The sequence below is a fragment of the Camelus bactrianus genome, chromosome 32 (genome assembly GCF_048773025.1).
Source record: "Camelus bactrianus isolate YW-2024 breed Bactrian camel chromosome 32, ASM4877302v1, whole genome shotgun sequence".
In the NCBI taxonomy this organism is placed as follows: domain Eukaryota; kingdom Metazoa; phylum Chordata; class Mammalia; order Artiodactyla; family Camelidae; genus Camelus; species Camelus bactrianus.
Genome location: NC_133570.1, coordinates 4,638,873 through 4,659,044, shown reverse-complemented (window position 1 = coordinate 4,659,044; position 20,172 = coordinate 4,638,873). Strand labels below are relative to the sequence as shown.

The window sequence follows — 20,172 nt, the reverse complement described above, 5'->3', positions numbered from 1 at the left end:
CCAGGCAAAGCCGGGCCTGCCTGGGCCTCCCAGTGACCCTCTGAGGAGGGTGACACAGTGACGTGTGAGCAGGACAAAGGTGACACTGGCCCGGACGTGAGCTGAGAGCAAGGGGATGGGGAAACCGGCCACACTGGTGAAACAGCCGAGGACCTGGACCAGAGCCAGCCGAGTGGCTCCGGGTCAGCGGGTGGGGCGGAGCAGGCAGAGGACGCCTTCCACCGGGGACACAGCACGCACGTGTCCACAGTCAAAGGAGCTCAAGAAACAGTCCACCGGCTCTACAGATGGGGAAACTGAGATCCAGAGAGAAGAAAGAACTCAGGTCAGAGAGCAAGAGCCCCTGGGCGCACGGGGCCTTTAGAGATCTCTGGCGGCCCCCACCCTCCCCAGGACCCTTCTCTCCCTCCTCTGCGGGCTACTGCTCCTCGTAGCCTGCTCGGGGTACAACCGGCTCCCCCGCCCAGGCCCAGACTGAGAGACTGGCACGCCAGGGCCTCCTCCACACCCGGCCACTCAGAAAATGTGTCCATCAGGCCCCGAACTCATGCAAGCCCCCACTCACACCCCCCACCCCACCCAGGAGCCAAGGGGAATCCAAGATGGGGCAGGGGCCCAGCACCTGGGTGTCCCCATGTGATAGGTACAGCTGGGGTTGCATCTCACGTGACCAGGTAGAGACCGTAGCCCCAGCGCCCTGTCATTACGTCATGACGCCCCTCATTGCCCCACCTCCCACTGACAACTCCTCCAAGGGCGTGGACGCCCTAAACCCTCCACCAGTGATCTGCCCATCGGAGCTCTAATGTCGAGGGTTGTCGGGCAGGAAGACTGATATCCGAGGAAGAATGAGACCCCTGTCTGGGGACCCTGACTGCCTCCCATGGCCAACCGCCATCCACTATGGTGGACTTGACTTTCCTTTCCAGAACTGTCTTCCCTCCCCAGGCTCCAGCAATGATCATGTGATCCAGGCCTGGCCAATCACATTCCTGCTCCCGGGGTGGGGGTGGGGGCAGTGACTGGTTCAAGGGTGAGCAGGTAACCCAATCTACGCCAATGAGAGTCAATCTTGAGACTCTGAGAGGGAACCAGAAACAGGCACTCTCTGCTGGGCCTCTAAGCCTGGAGGATGAAAGCTTGGTGCTCTCAGGGGCCACCATGCGACAGGAACCTACCCAGGCAGGTGGCATCCTTCCCGAGGTAGGACCTACCCGAGAAGGCTGGCATACCAGCAAGCAGGCACAGGCTGAAGGGTGGAGAGGGCACAGCTGGGTCCTGACGACAGCCGTGCCTGGAGGCAGGTCAAAGCCTGCTTCTTCACCTGGGGAAGCCAAGGCACTCCTGTGTGTTTTGCCTTCGCCAGCCCAACACGGGTTTCTGTCACTTGCCATCAAAAGCTCTGACTCCCCCAGGGAAGGAAGGCGTCATGGAGGAGGCAATCCTTCCATTGGGTGCTGTCAATCCTTCCAATACTGCAAAGCCAAACAACTCCAGAGCCAAAACTGACACACCTACGACCACCTCAGGAAAAAGCCCACGTGCACTTTTCCCAACCACTGAGACAGGACGCACCGCGAAGTTCTTAAGAGCGTGGGAACCAGTCCTGCTCAGCAAACAGGAGCTACTACCTCTACGATCACTAGTAGCGTCGCGGGGCAGCTGCAGCCCAGGCACGGGGATGCTCTGACGTGGAAGGGAGGCAGAGCCGCCCCTGCCAGGTCCCACCCAGAGCAACGTGGCATCCGGCCTGCAGCCCAGAGACAAGGATCTGGCCTTGGGAGAGGGGCCAGTTGTGGCCACCAGCGCTGGACCCTGTTCCAGAATTCCCCTTGTTCTAGCTCGCCTCAAAGCCCAGCAGACCCTGGTGGTCTGAGGCAGCAAAGCCAGTTCCACTCCGGCCTCTCTTTGGGTTTTAAACCTCTCTGGGAGGACAAGGCCAATGCTTGGGCCGGGAGAAGCCCACGGTGCTTGCCTGTCCCCCAAGAGCACCGCGGGCAACCTCTAAATGGATGTTTGACTCTGCGTTGCATGAGGTGGTAAGTCTAATTTACCCACAGCTTTTCTAACCTCCTTTGCCTCATGAAATGCCGCCTGGGGATGGCAGCCCCGGGCAGATGCTCACGGCGTGCACTGCACGTGGGCTCCGGAAGCTGGGGAAGTGACACCTTTACAGACTTGCCCTGGAGAATCCTCAGCCTCCTCCCCAGCCTCCTGGCGCCAAGGCCTGGTCTGGCTGGCTTCCCATCCCTCCAGACTCACAGGGTGTCCACCGCGAAGCTTAGGGGCCAATGCCCCTGCCACCCAGCTCTCAAAGGGTCACTCTGCCGGCTCCCTGGCCCAGAGTCCTCATGGGCAGGTTGTCCCCACAGCCAGGGGACTCTGGGGCTCTCCCACCTCCTCCATTCATCAACAGCTTATTTTAATAAGCTCAATTTCCACCCCTCCCAACCTCAGCCACATTTTTTTTGCCAACTCAAAAACAAAATTTTTCTTAGGAAAATAGTTTGGCAGTTCCTCAAAATGTTAAAACGTAGAATTACCATATGACCCAGCAACTCCATTCCTAGGCTTATACCCAAAAGAATTGAAAACAGGGACTCAAATCAACATACACGCCTGTATTCATAGCAGCATTATTCACCATAGCTAAAGGTGGAAACGAGACAAGTGCCCATCAATGAATGAGCGGATAAACAAACAGAACGTGGTCTGTCCCCAGGAGGGAACAGGATTCATGTACAAAAAGGACTGAAGCACTGACACATGGCACCACGTGGATGAACCTTGCAAACAGGATGCTGAGTGAGAGAAGCCAGACACAAAAGGATAAATACTATATGATTCCACTTACAGGAAATGTCCAGAATAGGTAAATCCATAGACAGAAAGCAGATGGGAGGCTGCCAGGGGCGGGGGTGGGATGGAGGGAAAGGCAGTGACTGCCTGGGGGTTTACTGGGCAATGATGGAAATGTTTTGAAACTAGATAAGGTGGTGTTTGCATAATATTATGAGGGGAGGGGACTTAAGCTTTGCTCGCATCAGCAACATTTGGAGGAGCATGCCAAGAAAAAATAAGACATTACTTCACCAAAGACAGGGGAAGGAGAGACGGAGAGCAACCCATGGGGCAACGTGAGGGTCTTCTGGATCTGGCCTTGGCCGAAAGGGCTTCTGAGAACCCGATCCAGGTTAGAGCAGGAACTCGAGGCAATGGACCCAATATCACTGCAGGGTTTGGGGGTTTTGGGGTCAGGAAAGGGTGGGCATCCATGAGTTTACAAAGACGCTTTGGGGCCCCCACTGTGAGCCAAGCCCCAAGCTAGTGAATAGGCAGGGTCCAGGCCAGAGGGTCTTGGTGCCCCCATCGGGGTGTGGCAGGGGCAGACAAGCAGCAAATGGTGACCTCTGAGAGGAGGATGGGGCCTCTGGAAGCCGTGGGGAGGGCAAGGGGGTATCAGGGAGAACTTTCTGGAGCATGAACAAGACATGGCCGGGGGAGGGGGGAGCAGAGAGTGCTCCAGGCAAAGGCACCACCTGAACAAGAACCCAGAGGTGAGACCACGCACGGTGTGTTTAGGAAATTCATCGCGTCATTCAAGGATGGGGAAGAGGCTATATCTCAAGCGGTAGAGCACATGCTTAGCATGTAATGAGGTTCTGGGTTCAACCCCCAGGACCGCCATTAAGTAAATACATATATCAATAAATAAATAAACCTAATTACCCACCCCTGGCAAAAAATAAATAAAATATAAATGAATGAATGAATGAATGAATAAGAGTCATTCAAGGCCCACGGGCCATGGAAAGGATGAATTCTGTTCTAAGGGCAATGGGGAGCCACAGAAGGTTGTTGAGGGAGAGGGGAAAGGGTCAGAGTATTTTACAAGCAGATGCTACAAAGGGAGGCCTGGGGGGCTACTGTAAACGTCCATGCACCGGACGGATGACGCTGGTGGAACTGGGCAGCAGTGACAGAGAAGCAGCAGGGGTCGGCAGGAAAGTCAGGAAGCTGACTGCCGGCCTCAGAAATATCTCGCTGAGGGAGCGAGGGAGGTCAAGGGGCCCCCTCAGGACAGGGGCTGATGTTCCGCGACTCACACAAGATGCCTCCAGGCTCTAAGCCTCATTCTCCTCAACCAGGACAGGGAACGTGAGAGCTCTGCTCCACGGGCCTGTGAGGACAGCACACTCGTGAAGTGTGCCTGGTAAATAGCAGGTGCTCAATAAGGAAAACTCAGCCAGGTCAGGGGATCCCAGGAGAAGAGACAGTGCTCAGGCCAAGTTACGGGCTTGCTTTGCCAGGTGATGTGGGACACTTCTGAGCCCCAGAGCCCGGGACAGGACCCCGGGAGCCCCACCCAGCCTCGAACACCCAAATCACAAGGCCCTCAGGGAGTCTTCAGCTGGAGGAGCCGCGGGGTACAAGGCACAGCCCCTACCCGCCCCAGAGGAGGCAGACAGCAAGCGCCAAACAGCCACCCCGGGAGAGCCCCATCGGCTACGGGTCCAATTCGGCACACCCCCCACAATCTTGCCCACCCCATGTTCCAGATCCACGGGGAAGGCTCATTGCCCCTGATTCTGTGTCTCCTTGCTCCCTGCAGCATCCCCAGAGCCTAGCACAGCGCCAGGCACACAGCAGGTGATCGATGAATGAACCTGTCTGTCGGAGACGATCGCCAGTAACACCAGGTGAGGCCAGCGCCCACACCTGCACCTGGACCCACACCAAAGGGCAGAGGCCTCCTTCCTGGGGGAGGGGGCCTGGAAATTTCCACCAGGGCCTCCTGCCCTGACATTCCTCTCTGGCCCCAGGCAAGACCTGGGAGGCCACACCGAGACACATTCCGTAGATTTTCCGAGTAGTGAGCAGCCTGGGGAGGGTGGAATTACAGCCGCGGGGGTGGGGGGATGTCTCAGAGCGTGCGGGGAGGCGGAGCGGGGCCTTGTTAAGGTGCCGGAACTGCTGAAATGTGCCTGGGAGCCTTCAGACCTGAGCCCGTGGAAGATGAAAGGGGAGCTGTCTGCGCCGCACGTGCCTGAAATTTTCTTGGAACTAATGGGCACCAACGCTGGGACTTGTGGCAGGTGGGGGAGCCTCAGAATTTAAAATCAGCTGCCAGGCACGAGAGAGGCGCCCAGCAGGTGCATGTGCGCACACATGCTCGTCAGACTCCCCCGCGGTGCTCGCAGCGGGGGGTGGGGGGCCTGCATCTATTACACCCCCACCCCCACCCGGCCTGTCTAGGGCCAGAGACGCACAGATGCTCTGGGAGCCTGTGGGCAGGGACCCCGTCGGTCTCTCCAGCATCTAGAACAGCGTCTGACGTACAGTGTCTGCTCCACAAACGCCTGGGTTTTAATTTGGGTTGTTTTTTATTTTCGGCAGAGGAAGGTAATTAGGTTTCTTTCTTTCCTTCTTTGTTTAATGGAGGTACTGGGGATTGAACCCAGGGCCTCATGCGTGCTAAGCACACACTCTACCACCGAGCTATACCCTCCCCCCATAAATGTCTGTTTTAATTGACTGCCGAATCCCCAGCAAGAGGCATGGCGCCCGGCACACAGTAGGTGTACTGTTTTCCCGGAGCTGCTGAAACAAACTGCCACAAACAGGATGGTTGAAAACAACAGAAATGTGTCCTCTCACTGTTCTGGAGTCAGAAGTCCAAAGTCAAGGTGTCAGCAGGGTGGGGCTCGCCCCGAGGCTCTAAAGGACGGTCCTTCCTGTCTCTTCCAGCCCCTGGTGGCTCCAGGTTTCCTCCGCTTATGACCACATCACTCCAGTCTCTGTCCGTCTCCACGCGGCCTTTTTTCCTGTGTGTCTGGATCTTCATTACGGCCTCCTTCTCTTACAAGGACTCCCGTTACATTGGATTTAAGGCCCACCCTCTCCAGTGTGACCTCATCTTACCTAATTACATCGGCAGCGACCCTCTCTCCCAATAAAATCACATTATAGGTTCCGGGTGGACGTGAATTTGGGGAGGACCCCATTTAACCCAGTAGAGCAGGTGCTTGATAAATCTTTGCTTCGTCCTCTGCTATGTCCCAGTGCCTGGCACAACCCGGGCATCTAAATGTCTACAAAATCAAACGTGCCAGGCAGCCCGGCCTGTGGAGAATGGAGACCTGGAAGCCAGCCCGGGGGAGACGAGGACAGAAGCGGTTCTGGGATGTGAGGTTAAGGTGCTGCAGGAACACCAGCTAGAATGAAGCTGCCTGTCTACACCTTGAATTTCTAGCTGCTGGCGTGCTGTAGAACTCAGGAACCAGCCAAGTATGTGATGGCCACCTTCAGCAGGGGCTCCTGGCACAGAACGGATGCCCAGGGACCCAGCTCTGAGCTGAGTCATGAGATAAGACGGGAGGTGGCATGAGTGAGCCTCACCCGGCCAGCTCCGAGGAGCCCGCGCGGCCCACGTGGATGGGGACAAAGGCCCTCTGCCCTGCCCCCTGCCCCGGCGGCTCAGCACGATCAACCACCTATGGTGGGACAGGTGCTGCAAATAAACAGACCCAAAGTCCCCGCCCTCATGGACCTGACATTCCAGTAATTATAGGATGCTGGACAGTGAGCTACGGAGAAAAATAGAAGCGTGAGGTGGGTAGGCAGGGAATAGGGGTTGGGGTGCAGTTTGAAAGTGGGTGGTCCAGGACAGCTTCACTAGATGGTGTCTTTAAGCAAAGACATGGAGGAGGGGAGAGAGGGGAACTTGCAGATGTTTTGGGGGAGGGTATTCCAGGCAGAGGGAACAGCAAGTGCAAAGACCCTTTGGGAGAGGAGCAGCAGGGAGACCTGGATGGGGGAGAATGGAGTAAGCCAGGGCCCTGTAAGGTCACACGGGACTTTCTCTCCCAGGGAGATGGGAAGGATGCCACCCCTCCCGGCATCCCCCATATCAAGCCCACCCCTGGCATCTCTGTGCTAAAGGAAACTTCAGCTGTGCCCCCTGTCAAGGAGCCGTGACCACACACCTCTGTGCACTGGGCGAGGGTAAAAGGGCCGATCCACCTGAAACTCTGCTATTATTAAAGCCACCATCCAGGGTCCTGCAGAAATGGGTCCCTACCCACCCATAACAGGCAGCTCCAGCAGGAGGAAGACCGGCTCCCTTGCCCCTCCCCTAGCAGAGAGGTCACTGGGCTTCCTAAGGAGGAGCCAGGACCCTAACCACAGCCTGCCCTTAGCCCTGCCCAAGGGGCGGTGGCCTGGAGTGGCCGAGGGTCACCATACTCAGAGCCAAGTCGGGGTGCTGCCCACAGCAGCATGACTTGCTGGGACCCAGCAAGACAAGCCCATCCCAATGGGATCTCCACACATTCTGGTCAATCAGGACACTATAGGGGATCTCCAGGATGCAGGTACTGTTTCAAACACTGGAGCTACAGCAGTGAACCAGTCGGACAAAAAGGCCTGCTGATCAGAGCTGATGTCCAGTGACAGGACTGTCCCAACACGGAAAGCTACCAGCCAGGTATTCAATAAGAGAGGGATGGAGGAAGAAAGAAACGGATGGATGGATGGATGGACAGACCGCTCAACCAATGGATATCAGTTTACCTGTTCCATTTTCCAGGGTTTTCCTAGTCTTACTTTTTTAACCCCCAAAGCCAAGTATGTCACCTTGGGGGACATGGATGACCATCATCACCCCATGAACCACCCCAAGCCCATACAAATGCTCCCCAAACCCCAGGCTGCTGAGCACAGAAACCCTGGGGAAAACTGCCTCTGGTCCCAAACTCTAGAATCAGAACAGGGAGGGACTCAAGGCCCACCCTCCCCAGGGCACCACTTCTCCTTACCAAGCCACAGCCAGGACCCCATCCTCCTGGGGAAGGAGAAAAGAAAGGCCAGCCAACTCCAGCCTTGGAAACATCTTCCCACGCCACCCGCCACACGCATGTCCCCGGCAGTAGCCAGAAAAACAGCTTCCGGTGGGCCCAGAATGTCGCACAGACCTCCGATCTGCTCCCCACGGGCAGTTTTCCAGGGACCCGCTTCCCCCTCCCCATCCAGCTCAGCCAAGCCCCGGAGACCAGCTCAGCACGAGGCATGATAAAGAGGGATTTCACAGGAAAACCTCAATTTCTGGCTTCTTTTAAAACTAGGGACTCTCCCACATTGCCAGTGGGGATGTAAAATGGTGCAATCTCTGAGGAACACAGTCTGCCAGCTCCTCACAAAGTTAAACACAGAGATACCATATGACCCAGCAATTCCACTCCTAGGCACACAGCCCAAGAAACGAAAACAGGAGATAAAACAAAAAGAACATGACTGTTCGTAGCAGCACGATTCACAGCAGCCAAAAAGTAGAAACCACCCAGATATCCACCAGCCGATGAATGGATAAATAGAATGTGGTGTATCCGTTCACTGGAATATTATTTAACCCCCGCAAAAAGGCACCTATAAGCCATGAAAACACTGAGTGACCCCATTTATGTGATATGTCCAGCAGAGGCAAATGCAGTGAGTCAGATGCAGGCTTGTGGCTGCCAGGGGCTGGGGGATGGGGGGACGGGGAGAGACTGCTGGAGGGTACGAGGTCTCCTTTGGGAGATGAAAATGTCTCAAGACGAGACACTGGTGATGGTGGCACAACACGAAATCTACTAAACCAACTAATTGTACACTTTTATATAGTTCAGGCAGTACATCTTATGTGTATCTTACAAAACCATTTAGGAGGGGATATGGTCATCCATGTCCCTACTCAGGCATGGCACACACTCTCCTGTTTGCCGCGTCCCCTCCTGGTCAGCTACCTTCGTTTATATCCCCAGCCTGGCCAACGGGATTCAGTGGCCTGGCTGGATTGACAGAGCCCTCAGCACCACCGTCGCTTCCCAGGAACCCTCCCCTCTCTGGGCTCCCACTACCCTCTCTCCTGCCCCTCTGTGGGCCCCACCCCACGTGCCGCCACCTGTTTACGTGCTGTCTTCCCCACCAGACGGAGCTCCCGGCTGCCAGTTTGAGTCCCACCTCGGATCACGGGCACAGTAGGAGCCCTGGAGGCTGTGGGCTGAGTCACAGCCTCTCGGTCACTGAGGAAAGGGGGTGCCCTCCAGAGGGCCACCCTAATCCTAGAAACGCGTCCTCTCAACCAAGCCACCTCCTGTCCACATGCTGCCATCCCAAAGGGCTCCCACATGCAGAAAGTGGCCAACTGGGTTCAAATCCCAACTCCACCACTCATGTAGCTGTGTGACCTCAGGCACAGCACCGACCTCTCTGGGCTTCATTGTTCCACCTGCAAAACTCTCCACGTAAGGCCGATGGAAAGATTCATCGGGAGAAGATCGAGGGAATGCTTGACATCCACAGATGAGTCCCCAAACTGAGAGCCAGGGCCATGACTACCCTGTGCTGCTCCAAACACTAGGGGAAGGGAAGCAATGATGGTGATAATATTGCTGGCAGAGGTCGTTACCATGACTATCCCCATGTTGCAGATGAGCAAACTGAGGCTGGGTGAAGTGGGCTAACCAAGTGGTAGAGTGAGTCCCTGATTAAGAGGTTAGACAGGATCAGGGAGACCCACACCTGAAGACAGAGAAAGGAGAGGGTGCTTCCCAGGGTGAGTGGGGCCTCCCATAGTCTTCGCGGCCCTGAAACCTAATGGGGAAGCTGCAGTCCAAAGAGGGCCAGCAGGCTGGTGCTGCGTGGCCGGACTCCACCTTCCTCGGAGGGATCGCTCAGCCCATGTGGTGCAGGTGTCTGGGGAGGTGGGCACAGTGGCCTGTGCCGAGCCCACGGGCGGTGGGGAGGAGGGCCCCAGCTCCACCAGGATCATCAGGTTCTGGGACAGAAATGCCTCTGCAGCCTGGCTGGGGGGCCCTGGATGAGAAACCCCCCAACGCCACACCCTGCACCAACCTTCCAAAGAAAAACACGCCCCCGGCACCTCCCCACCCCTCACTTCCCCAAAAAGGATCCCCAGCCACTGGGAGAAGCCCCTCTCCCTGCACTGATTCTGCTCGCAGAGGCCATCCCAGGTTCCTCGTACCCCCACACTTTCATTAAGTTCTATCTCATCTACGGGCAACATTTATCAGGCACCCAACAGGGGAAGAATCCGATTTCACTCACCAAACATGACTGTCCCCATTCAACAGATCAGAAAACCGAGGCTCAGAGAGGCGAACTCCTTGCCCAAGGTCACACAGCCAGAATGCAGCCAGGCTTCATTCCGTTCCCCAAAAACCACCATCCCAGGCCCCCGCACACCCTGCGCCCCCTCCCAAATTAAGCAGAAGGGAAGCGGTGCTGCTTGGAGCGGCCAAGGAGGCCCGTTTCTGTTTCCAATTTAATTGGTACATTTGTGTCCGCTGGGCTGCGACCAGCTCGGCCGCCCAGCCCTGCTCCCCTGCCAGGGCGAGCTCTGCTCAAAATCACTTCCTCCTCGACTCCTTTTCTCCCCCCTTTTAATTTTAAAAGGAAGGGAGAGAGAGAGGGAGAAACCACAGCCCTGACAAGCCCCCCCCCCAGGCCCCGCGCACCAGGTCACAGGCGTCCACAGGAGAACCCTCGCCGTGCGACGCGCCCTCCCTCTTGGGTATTTCACAAACATTACGCCGGATTTTTCCTGGCTCTTCCTCATTAAGTTCTGGGCGCCCCGGGAGGGACGTGGTTTCCATTAGACCCGGCTCCTCCATCTGGCCTTCCAAACGGCAATTTTCCCTGCAGAGGGTGGGGGGGGTAACCCAGAGAAGAGGCCGGTGTCTGGGCGGCGGGGGGCGGGGCCCTGGCACCAGCTGCGTGACCTGGGCAAACCGATTAACCCCCTGCCCTGAGGCTGGGACAGGGTGGGGGGCGGGGGGCCTATGGAGCGGCCGCAGGGAGGAGACAGGGCGAGCTGTGTGGGGCTCGGCATCCTGTCTGCTCACATGACCCAGCTCCTGATGCAGGAGGACCCTCGGAGCGCAGGGTCCATCCACTTTGCTGCCCGGATGGGAAAGAACCAACAATGGAGGAGAAAACAGGCCACAGAACACAGTTCTGAACGTTCTGCTGAGTGAAATGAGCCAGATACAAATGGACAAACCCTGTAGATTCTACCCAGATGAGGTGCCCAGAGGAGTCAGAGTCACAGAAAGCACAAGGCTGGGTGCCGGGGGCTGAGGACCGGGGAGGGGGAGTTTGTGTTTAGTGGGCACAGGGATTCTGTTTTGCAAGATGAAAAAGTTCTGAACACGATGGTGGTGATGGTTGTACAACAATGTCAATAGACTAAACACAACTGAACTATACATTTTTAAAAGGTTGAGATGGTAAACTTTTTGTTATGTGTATTGTACCACAGTTTAAAATTTAAAACAATTTCAAACATACACACACACACACACCCCTCCTCCAGGAAGACCTCCCTGATTGCTAGCTAACAGCACCCAGCTGGACTTGTGTTGCTCTACGGTGGTTCCCACTGTCAGGGTCACCTCATGGAAAGAGACAGTGCTGCCAAGGGTGCTGCCAGGGGTCCTAGCACTCGGCAGTCCCTCACAGCCAAAGGCTGAGTGAAACCACAGGCAAGGGCTGGTCTTAGTCTGCCTCACCTCCGGACCTGATGGCCAAGGAGCATGACTGGGCCTTCAGACCAGCGACTCACAGCTCTGGTCCCTCAGAAGTGCCCCATAAGCTGAGCTCTCCCTTGACCAGCCGCCTCCAACCAGATGGCCTGGATGCAGGGAGGGGCTGACCAGAAACTCTCTTACCCCTACAGATGGGTCCCGGACGCTGAAACCCGAGGCCAGGCCCAAGCCACTCTCTCTCTGCCCGCTGGTCGGCAGTCAGTCTCCACCCCGTGGCTCGCGGCCAGTGCCGAGACCCCAGGGGTGAGGGGGCAGCCCCTGGGTTCCCACCGACTTCCCTGCACCAACATCTGGCAAACGTGTCCACAGCTGTGCAGCTGCCGGAAACGCCGCCTCCCAGCCTCCTCCGCGCACACAGGCCCCCCGGGATGGCTTTCTGAGGAATTTATGGGGTCGCCCCTAATATTTCAGGGCAGATCTCTGGGGGAACGTCCTCCGCCACATGTGAACAAGGACAAATGTTTCTGCTGCTAAGAATAGCTTCTCTGGGCCAGGAGCCCACCCACTCAACACTGCCCTCCCAGGCATCCCCAGTCCCTGACCCCCAGCAAACCACCAGTCTGGACCCCACAGGCCCATCTCCCACAGCCCTAATACCACCCAGATGCCCAGGCCGAGGGGGAAAGGGTCCACTTTGATCAGCTCCATGCACCTCTCAAATATGGAAGCAGACAAACCGCTGCATTAGCCCGAGGGCGTTCGTTGATCAGAGAGGTCTGAGGATGGAGGAGGGATCAAGAAGAGGTCCTCTGGCCCTGCAGCCAGGAGGTCCAGCCTGCGAACAGGTGCTTAAACGCCCAGGGGCAGCAAGCGTGCCCCTGGGATTCGATTATCAGCTTGCGGAGGGAGGAGGATCAAAAGGGCTCCAGGGCAGAGGGTTCCAGGCAGGAAGAGAGGAGAGAAAGAGATGGCCACCAGCCGGCGGCAATCCTCAAGCCAGGCTGGAACCAGGACGAGGAGGGCAGGTGGGGCTGCGTGTGTGAGGAACACAGGACGGCGGGGTAGCCCAGGGGATCACGGCTTCCAATTCTTCCAGAAGAAAGGCTGATTTTGAGACATCTCTCAATTTGCAATTTTTATTTAAAAAACACTGACTATAAACCCAACGCAATAAATCAGTCCGACATCCAAATGCAGCCCACGGGCTGCCAGGATGTGACCTGTGGCTTCTGACACGTGGTCAGCTGGAAGTCACAAGAACAAAGCCTAGGGGAGCCGGAAGGACGGGGGATGGTGAATGACAGGCTGGAGTATTCTCTGGACGGACGTGGGTAAAGGCTAGAAGGGCACTAGGGAGGCCCTCAGTTACAACAGGGAGTGGGAGGGGCTGGGCCCACTTAGCTGTCAGTGACACGGCACCCCCAACCCCAACAGGACACTCACTGGTGTGAAAAGAGGCGGCTGGCTCATCTCCAACACATGCAGGAGTGGCAAACCACACCCCAGCGTCCTTGGGCCACCACCTCTTCTGCACCCTCAGGCCTGGCCTCGGGGGAGGCTGACCACGTCTCCCAGGTCTGGCCAATCAGCACCAGTTGCAGGAGCACCAGCTGCAGCGCCTGGTTTGGGAGGGGCTTAACTCTCAAGCTCCACTGCTGAAGTTCGCTCCCAGGATTTTCACAGGACGATCAGGAACAGCAGGCTTACCTTCCACTGAGGCTGCTGAGCTGGGGTGATTGGTCTGTGCTACCAGGGCATGACACGGGAAACACCTTGTCACCTGAGCCCCTGGATCCAACTGTGCCTGAAGTTTACCCTGAGCCTTTTGTGCTAAATACTGGAGGAGCAGGGAGTCTGCCAATTGCAACCAAGAGACCTACGATAGCAACCCCCCTAAAACTCAACTTTGAAGCCTAGTGAAATCTCTGATGCCAGCCTAGTGGGGGAGATGGGTCTCCTCCAGCCTCCCCTTCAAGATCTTCTTGAAGATCTCCTTCAACCTCTGATCCCCTCAACTATACAGGTAGGGAGAGGTCTAAAGCCAGCCAGAAGGAGGCAAGAGAACTGAGACAGAGCCCGGAACAGACTCAACAGAGAAGAAGCCAGGCAGGAGCCTGAGACATGCCTGCCCTATCTCTCAGTCAGTGGCTCTGATGGGGGATACGGCAGACAGCAGCTTTGCAGATAAAGATGCCCCTCCTAGGTGACTCAGATCTGGGTCACTCCTCAGCCGCAGGCACTCCCCACCCACGCTGCCCCCAGCAGTAAATGCAACCTCCAGCCTTGGTTTCTGGAGGAACATCCAGAGTGCACTGTGCTCTCTCTCTCTTTCAACATCTGCTACCCAGAACTGAACATGCTGATAATCCGAGGCCGCCTGGAGCAGGTCCAAGCAGCCCCAGTCAGGCCAAAAGGCAGGCATTGTCTGCAGCCAGGAGGTCAGTGGGCTGCACCCACCCACAGGCGCACCAGGGGACCCGTTCCCACCGGGACCTCAGTTTCCTGGGCTGTAAAATGGACAGCTGCTTCCGGCCTGGAAGGTGGCCAAGGCTTGAAACAGGCACAGGTGGAGATCTGACCCCACCGCCCCTTCAAGGCCATAAGCACTAACTTCTCCCATCATCCCCTTTTCCTCCCACCCTCCATGTGGCCACAGGCTTGTAACAGCTCCCGTTTCACAGATGGGGAGACTGAGGCACTAGAGGTGAAGAAGTCTGCCCAATGTCCCACAGGTAGGAACAGAGCCATGGAAAGATGAACAAACACCACGTCCAGCTCCCAGGTTCTAAACAGTCACTATAAGAGATCCAATGGGAGTGCCTCACACTCAGGATCACAGCCAATCCCTAACACAGTGCTCACAGGCATCGGGTCATTTAATCATCACAACAGCCCTGGGAGGCAAGATTGAGGCTCAGTAACTTGCCAGAGGTCACACAGCAAGCAAGTGGCACAGCCCGGATGCAAACACAGACAAGCCCTCTCCAGCATCCACCACTTATCCATTGTGTCCTGAAACCCCATCAGCAGTGTGCCCAATTCCCTGCTTAGGCTGGAGGAGACCCATCTCCCCCTCTAGGCTGGCATCAGAGCCCCACAGGCATTGTACCCAACATCCCTGCTCATGGGTCTGGGCCAAGTCTTGCCAGCTGGAGGCGACCATGGATCACTGCAGATGGGCAGCAACCATCTCCATAGCTACCCAGCCAGCCCCTAAGCTTGTGCAAACCACAAACTCCACGCCTCAGAAGGGAAGGCAGGCAGTGTCCTGGCCCCCGCCCTGCCCCCAGCTCTGCTACCTCCCTCATCAGGACCTGGAATCCTCATTCCCAAAGTCCTGCTGCCTTATTTCCCATCTCCCCACAAGTCCAAACATAAGGTCCACGAAGGCAGGAGCCACATGCATTTTATCCATCACTGAGTCCCAATACACTGCACACAGCAGGTGCTCAATAAATGCTTGTTAAGTCCATGAACACTCCAAGATCAGAGTTCCAAGCTCTGAGCTGAAGCTCAAAGACCACCATGCAAGCAGAGAAACTGAGGCCCTCGAGACGGGGTGTCAGAAAGCCACATTTCATGGTGTCATCTACACTGGGCCACCGTGATCCAGAAAGGGATCCACGTCTACATGGCTGGTTCCACCACGGCTTTCAAGTGTCCCAGGAATCTGATCCCTCCCTCCTGGGGGCCGCAATACCAGCCCGTCCATTAGCCATGACTGGGACTCAGAAGGTCACCACCACCACCAAGGGGCTGTGTGGCCTTCCCCAGGTAGCCTGCCCTCTCTGAGCCTCAGCGTGTCCACTTGTCAAGGGCACCTGGCAAACAAGGCAGCTTGCTGGGGAATGGCTGCAATCTGGGTGCTGGGTGAGCAGCCAGGCGTGTGGGCAGCGGGCATTTTGAGCTTGGGGAGGGATCTGGCGTGGAATTGGGGGGCCTCCTGCCTTCAGGGCCACATCCTCTTTAGCAGAGACAACAGAGGCGGGAGAAGCAGCAGCGGGCAATGGGAGGCTTCAGGGATTTGCGGATTTGGGTTCCGGGCGTGGGAGGCCGGTTCTGAACTCCTCGGATGGGGCCCCCCACACCACCGGGCACCCCAGACTACTTCACTTGGTCCTGGGCTCTCAGGCTCGGGTGGGGACGAGCAACACGCAAACCTCTGCAAAGGAGAGCTCCCCAAAACCTCCAAAGATTGGGGGGTCACCGGCTGTACTGGTTTCCCTAGATCCGCTGTAAACAAATCATCACGACCCAGATGGCTTAAAACAACAGACATTTATTCTCTAACTGTTCTGGAGGCCGAAAGTCCAAACTCAGGTGTCCGCGGGGCCAGGCTCCCTCCGGAGGCTCCAGAGGAGGACCCCACCTGGCCTTTTCCAGCTCCTGGTGGCTCCAGGTGGTCCTTGGCGTGTGGCCGCACCCCTCCCGACTCTGCCCGTCTTCACACAGCCATCCCTTCCATGTGCCTTCGTCCTCTTCCCCGTCTCATAAGGACACTGGTCACTGAACTGAGGGCTTACCCATGTAATCCAGGATCACCTCATCTCAAGACCCGTCATCCAAGACCCCTTTTCCAAAGCATGTCCCATTCAGAGGGGCCAGCATTTAACACAGACCCAAGTTTTGGGAGACACCATTCACCCCACTACGCTGGTTGCCCACCTCTGGAGGGCTCACTGCCTCCTTAGCTCCACGGCCAAGGCCCAGCACAACCCCCCAGGAAGCACATGAGAAAACTGAGGCACAGAGAGCTAAGTCACACACCCAGCATTTAAACCTGCTTTCTCTCAGCGGATCGACCACAGGAGCTGCAGGGCACAAGGGCCTCCGTCCCATTTAGAGGACGCAAGAGGCTCTCACGCCCACACCTCCCGGAGAGGCCCCCCCGCCCCGCGGTGACTCACCCCCACTCCACAGGCCCAGAAGTGGTTCAGCGCTGGGGGGCCGGGGAGGGGGGCGGAGGACAAACTCTGAGTGAGTCTCAGTTTGTTCCTGTGTCAAATGGGAGCAAACCCCACCTCCTGAAGGATGAAAGAGGGTCCTGGAAGGGGAGCGCCTCTGTCCCTGATAATCACCACCCCTCTATTTATTCCCAGTCCCGGCCCAGCCCACACAGCAGCCCACCCGGCCTCCCACCCCGGTGCAGAAAGGGCCCATTATGACATCACAGGCCTGGAATTATGTTATTAGCCTGGGAAGGAGGCAGGACCCAGGGACAAAGGGTTCATTGTCATGCAAATACACGACTGGGGGTGGAGGGGAGGGGGCGGCCCCTCCTGCCTTCCAGCTCCAGAGCCAGGCTGAGAAACCAACTCCCAGACTTCCAGTAGAGTGTGGGCATCTTGGGCCTCAGATCTGGACCGAATGAGCCACTCTCACACTTGGAAGTGGGCCCTTTCCCAGATCTGAGCCAGATTCCAGGAAAACAGTGTCTGCTCTGAGGAGGGTCCCCACAGAACCTGGGTTCAAATCCTGCCATCTCTACGGCTTCACCACTGTCCTGAAACAGGGACATCCAAAGGGCCTTCGAAGGATGAAATAAAATAATCCGCTTAAAGATCTGATCAGCATCCTGGGCACCGAAACAACTGCACAGGAAATGCCACTACCTATTAATTACGTCTATAGGAATACTGTGTGCCTGTAGCTGTGTGCCTCTGGGCAAGCTGCTCACCCTCTCTGTGCCTCATCTGGAGAGGGGGATTCAAAGCCCCCATCACAGGGCCATTGGAAGGGCTTGATAAGCTAAGGTGCAGAGAATGCTTGTTCCACCTTGTCAGCCCTCAACACATGAAGCAGATGCTGTCAGCACCCCTCCCCCGCACCCCGGACCCCTCAGGACCCCCACTCTCCTTGCTCATAAGCCCACCGCTCTGACTTTATCTGGGAGGTTCAGACTTTCTGGAGGTGCTTGGTGGGTTCCTACAGGGTATTCCTGAGCAAACGTACTGCTGCTTTTCCAAGGACTCTAGTTTTCCAAGAGCACCCCAAAATGCATCTTCAACTCCTCACAGCGGAACCTCTCAGGTGGAGGGAGGTGAGCCCAATGTGAATTCCAGCTCGAGGGGCCCGAGTCTCCCGTCTGGAACCCACAGAGGATGCACATCTGTCTCCAGAAAGGCCCCATTCACCTTGAGGGGACAGGCCCAGGCCCACACTGTGTGGGACACTAAGTCAGGCTTGACTGTTTGCTAAGCACCTACTGTGTGCCTGGTGCCAGGACACAGTGGTGACCAAGATGGAAAAAACCCCAGGTGGAGAGGTTGGGGGACATGGTTGATGGACATATAGTAAATCTCAGGGAATGACAGTGGCACAGTGACAGGAGTGATGATGGGGAGGTGGGGGCCTCTTTCAAGAGGTGATATTTGAGCAGGGGCTCCATGAGGGGAGGGTGTGAGGATCTCAGAGAAGAGTGTTCCAGGAAGGGGGCACAGTTAGTACAAAGGTCCTGAGGCAGGGCCATGATTAGAGCTTCCAAGAAACAGCAAACAGGCTTGTGGGGCTGAACGCCCCTAACCCCCTACCCAACTCCCTGCCCCTTCAGGCTCTGCCCAGCAAAGCCAGAACCTAAGACCCTCAGCTGTGTCTGACGCCCCCATCCCCAGACACACGCCTCCATCACTAGGACAGGAGGGTGGAGCCCCTCAGCAGCTCAGGCTCCCAGGCCCCGCAGGCACCCACATGTCCCCAGCCTGGGACGCTCTGAAATCCTCTGGAATCCTGAGCTGTGAAACACGCCCTGCCTGGACCTCCTGGATGCCCACGGGCCCGGCTCAGTCACCAGCCAGCCGTAAGGGGCGCAGCCAGCTGCAGGCCCTCTCCCAGGAGCCCCTGGAGAAGCACCTACCCTCAGATTAGCTCTGGCTGCACAGAAAGGTGCTTCCCACACCAAGTGCCAGTGGGGGCGACCCCGCTCACTCCAGGGTGGGCTAGCGACACCCCGGCCTTCTCACCACTGCTGGAAACCAGGACCTCCCGCAGGGAGCAACAGGAACACTGGCTGCACCCAGAGGACAGAGCAAGGAGGTCAAAGTGCTCAGCGAGGAAACGAGTTCAGCTGATGGAGGAGCGACCCCACTGGCAGAACTGAGACCAAGTCCCACCTTGGGGCCGCAAAGAGAGGTCTCCAAGGAGGCGGCCGAGAGGCGTGGGCTCTGGGTGGGCCCAGGAAGTAAAAGAATGGGTCCGGAGTCGAGCCTTTCTGGCTTCCACAGGTCATGAGCCCAGCCCCTTGTCTCGACCTCTTAGACAGGCCGACAGGTGAGGAGAGGAGAGGACGGAGGCTCAGAGAGGGCAGGCAACCTCTCCAGGGTCACCCAGCCAAAGAACCAACCCCCATACAGGCGCTGGCCCGGGGCTTGAGTCTCAGCACCAGCCCTTACAAACTGTGTCCCCTTGGGTGGGTTACCTGACCCAAGCTGCAGTTTCCCCATCAGAGAAGTGGGAACCAAACAGCACCCTCCCTCTTTCTGCGGCTGATTTGAGTATGAGACGCGATGGTGGGGGCCACGCGCAGCAGTCACACCCAGGGTGATGTCACACCCAGGGTGATGACACTGCAATTACAGTGCCCCTCACAGAGCGCCCAGCACGTGCCAGCACCGGGCTAAGCCCTCAGCATGAGGCAACTCACCTAATTTTCGTGCCAGCCCTACAGGGCACCAAACGTTACCCCCCCTTCACAGATAAGGAGACTGAGGCTCAGCAGAGCGCAGCCACACCGCGCCCTCAGAGCGCACTGGGACCCAAGCCCCAGGCAGCCCGGCCCAGGGCCCAGCAGGCCACTGGCAGCTCACGTGCAGCTGTAAGAGACCACGTCACTGGGTCCTGTGGGCCCTTTGGCCAGCTTCCCCCAGTGGTGTCATCCTTGTAACAGACGCAGCCCGGAAACTGGCATGGATACGACCGGCCTTACCCAGACCTCGGGGGTTTTACGTGCGCCCGCTCGTGAGTGTGAGTGTGTGTGGTGTGTGTAGATCTACACACTGCGATCTCAGTGCAGATGCTTGAGGCCACCACCGTTGACACAGGACAGTTCCACCACAAGGGTCTCCGGTGGGACCACTGGTCTGAACCACAAACACGACTGTCTTTCTCAGTAGGTGGGGGACCGAATCACCCAGACCCTCAGGGAAGGGCAGGGGCAGCCACAGCACAGCTCTGCGGCCTAGCCAGGTGGGCACTGAGGACTTGGAGGCCCCCTGCTGCACTGGAATTTCCCGAGATCCCCAGGAGAGGCCTGAGGACAACTGGACAGCGGGCAGCTGGCGTGGGCAGCCTGGACGCCCGGGGAACTCCCCCCCCCGGCTCCCGCTGGCCCAAGAGGAGAGGCCCCAAGCCAGCCACCGGCCCAGCATCCGGTGTCACTTACAGACACAGGACGGCTGCCACTCTGGGCAGGAGAGCCAGCCCTGCCTGCCCAGCCCCCAGGCCACACCAGGCATGGTCAGGGTGCCTGGCCCAGGCTTGGAGTGAGATGGGATGGAACGAGCACGCACTGGGAGAGCCCCGGGGACCCCAGCCCAGGTCCAAATGCAGACTGAGCCTGGGGCTAGGGAGGGCCCCTCCTCACCTCCCACTACCCAGGCTGGGTTTTCACGTCTATAAAATGGGAGGACTC

At 57.4% G+C, this 20,172-nt stretch overlaps 1 protein-coding gene across 29 annotated transcripts in view; it reads right to left on the bottom strand.

The window, feature by feature from the left end:
* Positions 1-20,172, bottom strand: part of NCOR2 (nuclear receptor corepressor 2) — a 215,037-nt gene that overhangs the window by 147,419 nt on the left and 47,446 nt on the right. The window lies entirely within an intron of this gene.